This window comes from Sebastes umbrosus, chromosome 8, assembly GCF_015220745.1.
Source record: "Sebastes umbrosus isolate fSebUmb1 chromosome 8, fSebUmb1.pri, whole genome shotgun sequence".
Taxonomy (NCBI): domain Eukaryota; kingdom Metazoa; phylum Chordata; class Actinopteri; order Perciformes; family Sebastidae; genus Sebastes; species Sebastes umbrosus.
The window spans coordinates 5,757,778-5,768,899 of NC_051276.1; positions in this window are offsets into that span (position 1 = coordinate 5,757,778).

Genomic DNA, 11,122 nt, shown 5'->3' on the forward strand with positions numbered 1-11,122 from the left:
TGCCGCTGAGCCAATATTATTAGGCGCTGATTTTTACAGGGGGTGGGGGGGGGGAGTGAGGGGGGGTTGCATATTCACATCTTCACAGCTCAGTTCACTTATTCGGTGGCAGAAAAGGTTAAGAGCTAGTGAGACCGGAGGAGAGGATTAGTGCTGTGAGAATTGCTTTTTATTACTGTTAAGGTCACAGCCATATTTAAAATCCATGAGAGAGCAGCGTCGGTGGATATGTGGCCAGATGGGAGAGCTTGTCTCAGCGCCGTGCTGCAGAATCAGCTCTGACTTTGATTTCATTAAAGAGACACTGCGAGGCTTCTTATGAATACAATATAACCACGTAGGAGCGGGAGATAACCGCAACAATGGTATCAGCAATCACTGGAAATCAAAGTGTATTCACATGGAGAGGAGCAAAGATCCTGTTTGTGCCATGTGATATAATGGTCTGAAAAGGATTACATCATCGTTTGGGATGTAGGTGGGGGGGCTGAAGAGAGAAGACTTGGACTGCCACCTGGTGTCCGTCTCACCAACTACACCCTCCTCTGATCTAAAACCACCAGTGTTGAAACAAAGCTCCCTGTGGGTGCTGCTGAATGAGAACATTTGTTCTCCCAGACGCGCTGCATGAATTACCAGCAGCAACGCTCCTCTATGCTAGATGAAACAGGAAAGTGTCCGTACACAGGGGGAAGAGTGGCAGCCATAGTTTTCCATATGAGAGCATGGTAAATAGTGCCTGCACAGCACCCATACATCCTCTGGCGGAAGTGTTGCCATTGCCAAGATGCCATTAGACAGCTGCTGCGTAGTATTTGCAGAACTGCAGCATAATGACGCAGAGGGCTGCGTTTAGTGCTTGTCATTACTTGGGGATTAGGACTCCTCTTTCAAGTCGACACATCTCTGAAGATGTGTGCAGCCACGAGGGAGCCATCGGGCCTCGTCTGACGATGAGACGGCAACATGTTTTCACATATTTCCAGCAAAGCGAGCGTGTTTGTTTGCAGCCAAATCGGGAGCAAATCTCAGAAGAGCCTCTTAATGGCACTTATGAACTAATAGCAAAATGGCAACTGCTACATCAGTGTGTGTCTGCAAGAGACACTCTGCCATAGCAGCGTGAAGCCTGTTTCTGCCCTACCTACTAATCATTTGGTTCCTGTGGCAATTAACATTTTCATTGTCCTATCTCAAAGAAAAACCTAGTTGAATATTAAATTAATTACACATCATTATAGAGATGCTTATGTGACATTAGTGAGGTGAAAACAGCAGATGACTAGAATAGAGTATAAACTCATGTCTTGTTGGGTGGCAACCAATGCGAGAAACACCTGATGAGCCTCTAGTGGCTTGAGGTCATTTCAAATAGACTTTCTATACACAGCTTAACGTTTGACTTAGCTTGTGTTTCAGGGCACATACATAAACTTTTACATCTCGTAGCTATCAGATCTTCTTGATGCTGAGAAACTGAAGCAAATGGATGTCAAGGACCTTACTTTAGGGCACCCACCCAGCAATTTTTGCCATTTGATTTGCCAGGGTGTCCCAGCTGGTCCAGTGAATTTTCTGGGATCCTCAGATTACCACCACCCATTAACTGGAAAGGTCAGTACCACCAAAAGAAAATCTCACTTAATCCCGATGGTATTGAATCATGCAGATAGTTTTGTTTTGTTTTGAAATATCCTGCTCTGATTCTCAAGCAGCCCTCTCAATACGATGGAGCCAATAAGATTGGTCTGTGATGCTCAAAGAACTAAAAATGACAATTATAAAAAACACTTAACAGGAACATGTCTTTCCAGAAACAGGGTCCTGGCCACTCTGGATAATCCACAGACCTCACCGTCTTTGCCAGAACTACTTTCTACCTAAGAAATAGTCCATATTATCCAGAGTAACTGTGACACTTCACAAGATGCTTCTGCTGATATTTTTAAAAGCAAATTTTCAATGCTGTGACCACCACAAAATGACATTCACATTCATTGAAAGATAAGATAAGACTTTATTGATCCCCAAAGGGAAGGTCACATGTTAAAAGGAGCACAAGAGATGGACTACGAGGTAAATAAATGAAATGAAATAAATACAAATACAGCTAAAAAGGTGCAGTCAGTAGAGTGGAGATCTCCACCAGATGTGCAACAGCCACTGCTTTAATGTTTGATTGGATGAATACAACCCACAATTGGCTAACCCCCGGTCAAGCCTGCAAGTTTATTGGACCGTTTTTTCACTCGCACGTCTCACACAAAAAATAAGTCTAATGAGTCAACCATTTTCCCCAGTGTGTCTCTGCGATGCAGTCATCAGCAGCTGAGCGGCAGCAATGCAGTCAACAGTGTGTGTAGTTTCGTTAACTGTTAGCTGATAGCCAAACACACCGTCCTAAATAATCAAAGTGAGCAAACAGTTTTCCCTGTATTCGAAAGCACATACTATTCATACTAAGTATGACATAAAATTGAGTATGTAGTGCGGTCACAATGCATAATATGTGGATTTTGTGTACGAGAGAAATGCCCGGATGTATATTACATTAGCAAGAATTTCTGAGTATGAGACGTGAGCTTACTACACATTCTCAACTGCCCCACAATGCATTGAGTCTGGGTGCCTTGAAACCGGACGTCAGTCAGAGATTTTGGGCCAGGATAAAAGCTGTTAATGTGTGTCACTTTATTAAGTTTCAACATGTTTTCATGCAAGAAAATAAGCGTTTAGATTCCCAATATGTGGTCAGTTTATCCAAATAACACCTATTTGGAAATTTGCTGCGATCGTTTTTCGGAAACGCAGCTGGGTGCCTTAAAACCGGCCCAGCTGTCACTTGAGTGTACTTCATTGTGAACAGTGTACTCAGCTGTGGGATCACTTGCGGCCCCTAACGGCCGGGGGCGGGTTAAGAGTAGCGAATGAGGAGTCAGTCAATTAATGGCAGTATCAAACAGGTAATAAAAGGTGTTTTGAGAAAGTGTGAGCCACTGCAACCACGAGAGGTCCTTGAGCATGCAGCCATAAATGAGCACCCTAAATATTGTGCAGTTTGGTGGATCAGTATGAGAAATTAGCCGTGGACAGACACAGAGATGCACACACACAACCAATCTCATTATCTTCTGACAGAGATAAGAAATTACGGAATTTTAAGGGACATTACATTAAAAATCACAGAACCTTAGACTAAATAAGAATATTGTGCAAACATTTCTGCAAAAGATGATGTACATTATGTATAATGCAAGCAAAAGCACTGAGGAGCAGGCAGAAATTTTACAAAAGGATATCTCAAAACCTGAGCAAATTAAATTATCTGCAGGGCCAATAAAGTTAAATGAGAATATGTTCGTTTTTTGTTTTATAATTTGGTTGTACCTACCCTTTAGAATTAATCAAAATGATGATATACATTTGGGGTGCAGACATATTGGGGGCACTAAACCTGCTTTGGCCATTAGCATTTTATATTCATTGAGTCCACAGCCCTGCACTGAGCACTGTCTGAAATGTAAAAGCAAAATTGTCTCTTGAATGCACAAGAGTGGTTTTGAAGTGATTTTCATCACTTTTATATTTTTTGAAGCACTCGCTGGTTGAGAGATCCCAGCAGCACCATAAACTATGTCGTCCTGGACCTGCCACACTGCTCATTCTCAAAGAAAATGTAGCAGAACTAATAACTCCAAATATTAGTTCAATCATTCACAGCGGCTAACTGCCAGCTCTGCCAGCTCTGAACACTCCACAGGCGGAGATATTTCATCCTTGCTTTGTGATTTCACAGCCACCTCGCAAATGCTGCTTATGATCTCATTTCGGTTGCTAATGTATTCCCGTTTTTCCGACTCGCTTTGTTCTCAGGGTGGAAAGTGTTTAGTGTGCCAAAGTAATGATTTCTGAAAAGTGGTGTTTACAGGCTTGAATGGGAGCACCAAAAGCAGAGTGAGGGAGGCCTTGAAGCTGCATGTAAATCTAATTAGGTTTTCAATCTCAGCTGGTGATTTCTGCCCCTTTTTCAGCCTGGACATCCTAATAAAGATGACTGCCATGCAATTCAGGTTTTACAGCAGACATGGCCACAAATTAAGGAAATCGTTTGTATACTATATATCCTGTTTAGCTGAATTTGTCACAGAGCATGACTAACGCATTTCATTCCTTTACAGCCTCTTGTATGGGATCTGTCTCACATGCACTCAAGATTTTATGGATCTATTTGTGTAAAAGCTCACTAAATTAAGATTTTTGACATGAAAGAGAGAACCCTATTCCGTAAAGCGAGGAGGAGATAAATGTGTATATATTTTCAAGGACAGTGGTCATTTGCATAGATAAACTGTATTTAAATAGCTGATGCAAAACCACAGTGCGAGATGGTTTTGTTTTCTTGCAACACTGCGGTTAAAAAAACAAACAAACTAGACAGAACAAAGAGACAAGTTCAGAAGAGTACACTCAGTCATAGCATGAAGTGAGGCGACGCTAAAATTGTTATTCAGGTCAAGTACTGTACTATGCTACTGAATGAGCACATTTTAATAGCGCAGGATCCCCGAGGCAACAAACTCCATTCACATTCCAAACACGGCGGTTTCATTTACTGACCTTGAAGAGTCTTGTTTATACAAATTGAAATTAAACGGCAAAGAGGAAGAAAATCATTCCCTGGTTTAATTTACCTTCATGAAGTAAACAGATCACACAGGGAGAATATTACTTTGCCCACAAACTGAGATAATGAGCATTATTCCATGACAGGACTGCTTACATATTCAGTGCATGGTCACGCCAAAGGGCCCGACCTGTGGAACAAAGAAGAAAAACATCTCCCATCTGCAAACTAGTGGAAAATGTGCACTGGAGTGTTATGATTTGTAGTCTTTGGGTTTTAATGTCTATAAAAGTTGCTGTAATGGAACTGGTTGGGTGGCGGCACAGCCGAGGAGGGACAGCATCTCCAGAGCTGGCTGTAAAAGCCTGGGTCCCAAAGGTCCTCTATATGTCACCCAGCTCTGCATCTCTTCGCCCCCTGCCGCACACACAGGCCAACCTTTTGAAATGTCAGCGCGATAAAACCCGATGGATTCAATGTGCTGGACCTGGTGGTGTCAAACGCCATTAGTTTTAATCCTATTTGCGGTGAAATTGCTCTTGAAAGGTAAAGGGATCTATAACTGTCTGGGGCCCTGGGCTAGGCCATTGTAAATCTCTCTGTGTGCTGATGACTCCTCTCCGCAGGTTTATAGGGTTGGAATGAGAGTGTCTACATGCTGTGTGGAGACGTCGTGTCCCAGAGAACTCTTGGCTAAGTAATGGAGCTGTAGTGGATTGTGGGAGGCCATGCATCTCACTGCACAGTGGTGTATTCCAGTCGCTGAGAAAAGAGCTGTCCTTTCCACTCTGCCGCTCCCCGTTTGCGAGGGCCAGCGGAGCAAAGAGATTCATTGGTACTGTGATGACTCTATATGCTCTGCTTTGCTGTGGCCCCTTTAAACTCAAATTGCTGCTGTTCACTTCTCTTTGCTCCATGACAGAGATGTGCAGAGGAATAAAGAGCAACATTGTGCAATGGCAAATGTTCACTATGGGAGAACAGAATTCAATGAATGTAAAATAAGGGGAAATATATGGTGGGATGAAATAGTGTAATACAAAACGAATACAAAAGGATGTATGTTTACAAATAGTGTAATGGAATTTGGGGATTTTCAGGGTTAACTTTTTATTCTACTACATTTGAAAAAGGTAGAAAAACCCTGGAGGCACAAATAATCTCATGGGTTCAATTAAACACATTTTCTGTTTTAGTTACATCTGACTGTGAGCCAATGAAAAAGACAAGAGTTTAAAATGTGTTTGCCTGCAAATCTCTCTAGTACAAATGCTGATAGTATCTAACTATAAAGCGAGGAATCTCTGTCTGTGTATTATTTGCATATCTCGAGTAGTAGACTGTCGCAATAACCGCAATATCGCAATACTATTGACAAGCCAACCACAGGGGATGGCAAGCAACCGCCACAACCGCTATGTTCACGTTTTTTCTTTTTTGAATTCTCTGCGGTGGTAGCGCCACATTTTGACACTTTGCTACAAACGGCGGCAGCGTGATGAGGCGCAGAGCGTCTATTCTGCGCTGAACGCTGCACGTTTGGTGTTTTTTTTTCTGGTTGCCGTGTGTTGAAAAATGTTCAATTTTGGGTACAACGCTGCACTCGTCACTGTCACTTTACCCAGCCGTCCAATCACAATGGAGGAGGGGCGAGACAAATACCACAACAACCAACCTTCACATCCTACATTTAGCTACAAGTCCTGAACTACAACAACAATTAATGCACATAGGCCGGCAAGTGTCTCAGCTGAAAAAAATACTACACCCCATTGCCCTTCTGTAGAATAAGCTTATTTATATCACTAAAATCAGGGTAAAATAAGTAATTTGCAAAAAGAAAAAAAAAATACTAAGCTGTTGAGCCAATGAGAATTTGGTGCAATTTGGTCACGCAACACGTTCAATATTAATGAACTTTGAATAAACAAGCACACAGCGCTCTGTTCAGCAGCGGGGGCAGGGCTTCAGGGCTCTGCACACTGAGACGAGCATGTCGTTTGCAGAGTGTAGACCGCTCACTTTTGCTGCTGGATGCTGGATATAGCCTGCTAACGCTACATGAATGCTGTATAATGTCACAACCACACTTTTCTTTCACTTCCCTGGGTCAATGAGCACGAACGGAAAGCCTACAGAACAGCACCACTCTGCCACTGCAACTCAAATTGTGTAAGTTTGCCATACTAACTTATAACTTTACTGCCGGCAAACTACCTCCGCTAATTAAATCCATGCTCTACTTTAAAACAGTGGTGGGTATTTCAAAGCAAGGGACTAATACGAAAATGACCTCCGCTAAGTGTATTTCGCCAATGTTTCTGAATGCAGCTTAACTGAGGAGGTAAGATGACAAAAGATGTGAAAACCTAGAATTAAAACATGAATTGTTCTGGTTCTGTTCACTTCAAGCTTCATCAAGCAGAACATGTGCAGAGCTGACTTCTAAAAAGTTTGAAATAAGCCATAATCAATTAGTTTGAGTGAGCATTAGAAACTGAGAAGTCTTAAGTGTTATTTTTCTTGCTATGTACTAGTGCAGGAAATCTGTCACTCAGTCTAGAAAAACTCTTCCAGCAAGTTCATAAAAAAGCTGAAATGTTTTGCAGTAGCATATTTTCTCCCTTATTTGAGGAAATAAAACTATTAGGAGCCACTAACAGACAAAATGACTTGTTTGTGGAAATTTAAAGTGATAGCCTCAAGGTGGATCTTGAACAGATACGTATATTTTACTCAGTAATATTAACAAAAAATAAATAAAAAATACAGTTTCTAATCATGCCCAGGCGTGAGGCATTTACCTGAAGTCGTAAGTAGTATTGCTTACTTCAGACTAGATAATATATGTTATCTAAACTAGTCCAACAACATTTTAAAATCAAGCATAAGATCATCCAGCTCACTTGGATAACGTTTCAGCAGTGTAGTATCTAGTCCCTATGCAGCAGCAACAAACATCCTCTGGTCATATTGTACTGTATGTCTGACCCACTTCCTCTCTGAGACAGAGAAGGATGCAGGGAGCTGCTTTCCACTTCCTGATTCTATGATGAATGTGGTTTCCGGTGTGAGACTGACACCGTGTCTATATGACTGTTAGTTGATTCAGAGTAAGAATAACAAAAGTCTGCATGGAAATAAATGCATACGGGTGAGTAGAGCAGAGCATGCAATAAAAAAGGTAGTATACAATCAGTGTATATTATCCTCATACAATGTTTGAAAAATGAATTAATTTGAGGAACATGGGGATACTTCAGGTCAGTTTAGTCTGGGTAAAGTGGCCCTGACCTTTACTCTCCCTACTACTTAGGGGAATTCAAGATATGTTTCTTTGAGTAAAAGCCTAGTCCAAACACTTTAAATGCAAATGTGAAATGTGTTTGCTGGAAACATAGGGCAGTTTTGGGTTTCATGCTTCGGCTCTCCTTTCAGCATACCTAACACTGATTTGGCCGCGTCCACTGTCACCCCTGCTGCTGAACACTATCCAAACAGTGCACTGCACAACTCAAGGAGGACCGCAGCTGCTGACTGCATTGTGCGGCCGACCTCATCATGCCAGCCCATCATGAGTGGCCTGCTTGTTTGTATTTCCGTGCCATCTCTCTTGCGGTCATGATTGCATTTGAACCGCGGCAAAAGTAGCGTCAGGAAGAACAAGTCGGGCATGTCTGTCTCTCCCTCTGCCCGATGTCCTATAAAGTCCACAGTTACAGTGCACAGATGCTGCACAGCCGCTGAGGCTTCCAGGAAATCATCACTGGCTGGGAAGAACAACATCCTGTGGTTGTGGGTGAGCCTCTCCCTGTGTTTGTGTGGTTGCCAATGCTACGCAAGTGTCCCTGTGTGTTAACAGGGGCTAATATGAGCCAAATATGAAGCGTGGATGTGAGGACACACCACAGTCACAGGCCACAAGAGTATACTGCGGTGTCATGGTAATGTAACTAAACCCCTCTAATTTAGAATATCAAGGGAGGGCCTCTGAACACCAGACGGTCCCTCTGCTCTGCAGCCTCGTATCACTGCAGAGAGTTTCAGGTTTTTGGACTCTGATGTGATTCTGTGCAAGTGGGCTTTTCTGGCAGGCATGCATGCACTGCCAGACCAGAGAATGCACAAGAGGGAATTTCCACCATCCCAAAATGTTTATCTAGGCCTGGGTTGGCACATGCACAACACAGCAAAAGCACATGACCTCAGCAGCTACAGCCGAGGATGAGCCCACAGCCGTATTTGCATTGCGAGCGAGCCATAACTAGACCTCTCCGAAGGCAAAATGAAAAATCCTCACACCTCGCCGGCATGTAAATCAATTGTGAAAACAAAGCATTTTTTCCAGTGAGTTAACGAACAGCTATTAAATGTAACACAGAGAGGAATGCACGGCATCACAAACCTAATCTCATTTAAACCTAAATCATTCAGATTACAGTGTCAAATGTATTCAAATTCAAAATCAAACATGCAGGCAGATCTTGCCACCGTTGTACATGACACTGAATAAAGTATTTCTGCTGCTGTATGCTTGGTGGGTGGAAGGAACAGGGGGGGGCTGGGTATACCGAGAGGTGGAGGTGTATTGGGGTGCAGCAGATACTTCCAGGGCAATTTAATGAGGCTGGGAATGAAAACGTTTCATCCGCAACCTTGCTGTCTATCATCTGCATGACTCTCGTGCAGACAAACAAATAGAACAGGAGAGATCATTTACTCGCCGCCTACGTATTGTTTGTTTGGATTGTTCTAAAGACTCGTGACATTTGGTGATTCTGTTCAACTCAGCTCCATCTGTTGGAATTTCAATTTATGTGGAATTGATGTGGCTCTGTGAAGCTCAATGAGAACAGCTTTAAGGTTGTTTTTCATTGTCTAGGGCCACAGATATTAAAAAGGATTTAATGTGCGTACTGAATGGGTTAGGTCATATGAATGGAATTTGAATCTTATTATGTTTTTACCTAATATTGGTAACATTATCCTTATATCTTTTTATATCCAAGTAAATAACAAATTAAGTGTGCAGCAGCTGCTTTTTATCCATGTTCTGTATGACAAAGGAAACAACCCTAACCTTAAAGGTTACACTCATTTTTAAAAATCACATCTTACTTAGTGTTATCTGCAACCAATAATTATTTGAATTATCAATTAATCCAACAATTACTTTGATTGTTATGTAAAATTAAGAAAATAGTGACAATGACAATAACAATTTCTTAAGTCCAAGGTGATGTCTTCAAATGTCTTATTTTGCTAAACCAATACTTCATTCACAATTATATAAAACAGAAAATCAGCAAATCCTCACATTTTGAGAACCCAGAACCAGAGAACGGAGTGGAGTTTTTACTTGAAAAAGACTCAAATAACAAATCTATTATCAAAATAACTGCCAAATTATGTTCCTGTCGCTCAACTTTTAGAGCAAATATGTATCAGCCTCTAAAGTCAATAGAGGTTCAGTGGCTTGCTAAAGAGAACTGCGACAGATACTGAAAAACACCTCAGCTGGCTGTGTTCCCTTAGTTATAAATACATTATAATATACATTGAATATACCTGACTGAGGTAGTTCCACTAAACTGCAGTCCTTGTTGACTTCTTAACAAGTCCAACCATTTATAACGAAACACTGACCTCGAGTGGTGGTCTGGATACACAACACTCTGACTGCACTACTGCACTCTCTTAGCTCTCCATTATAAAACAGAAAAACTGCTGTAGAGGATCAAGCTTTGACTTGCTTGAACTGAAGTATAGTAACTGCAATATCTTGCTAAACCAAAGTGATACCACTTTGGTCACATCATCAGTATGCTCAGGTGAAAGTGATGCTGTGGAACCCGAGAGAAAAAAAAGAGAACACGTGAAGCTGACAACCAGTGTCATAATTCATTAAACCGACCAAATATCTTGTACAGTATGTGAGTTATTTCCCGTCTGTCCCCAGAATTGTCACTGATATAAGCAGGTTTTTAAGGCAAGTGATGTTAAATGTTATTTCATGTAGGAAGAAAACTGCAAAGGCAAAAAAAAAAATCAGGCAGGGGCAGCAGGGGGCAGCATCTATCCATCCTGTGCATCATAGTAATCCTAACATCAGCCACTGCACTGTTCTCTGCTGCTGTATGAGATATCTACTGAGGCACATGCAAACATACAAAACACACAAGCAAATAAAGAAACATCTTCACCAATTTGACGAGTCACGACACATGAAAACATCAATTTGACGACATATGCAACAGCATTAAGAAAAAGCACTGCAAGAAGCTCGCAACAAGGAAACTGTTTCCAGAGGACGCTAAAAAGTGATGCACACAGCTGGGACACGCTTGCTGTTGCCAAGTCGGCTATCCCTCAGTTGTGTTGGAAAATGACTCAATTTATTTATTTTTGGGGATATTTTAATATTCTGATGATTGTATCTGCTGTTAATCTAGCATTAGCCTTTTGCTTATTTTCATAATAATAACTTCATAAGCCACA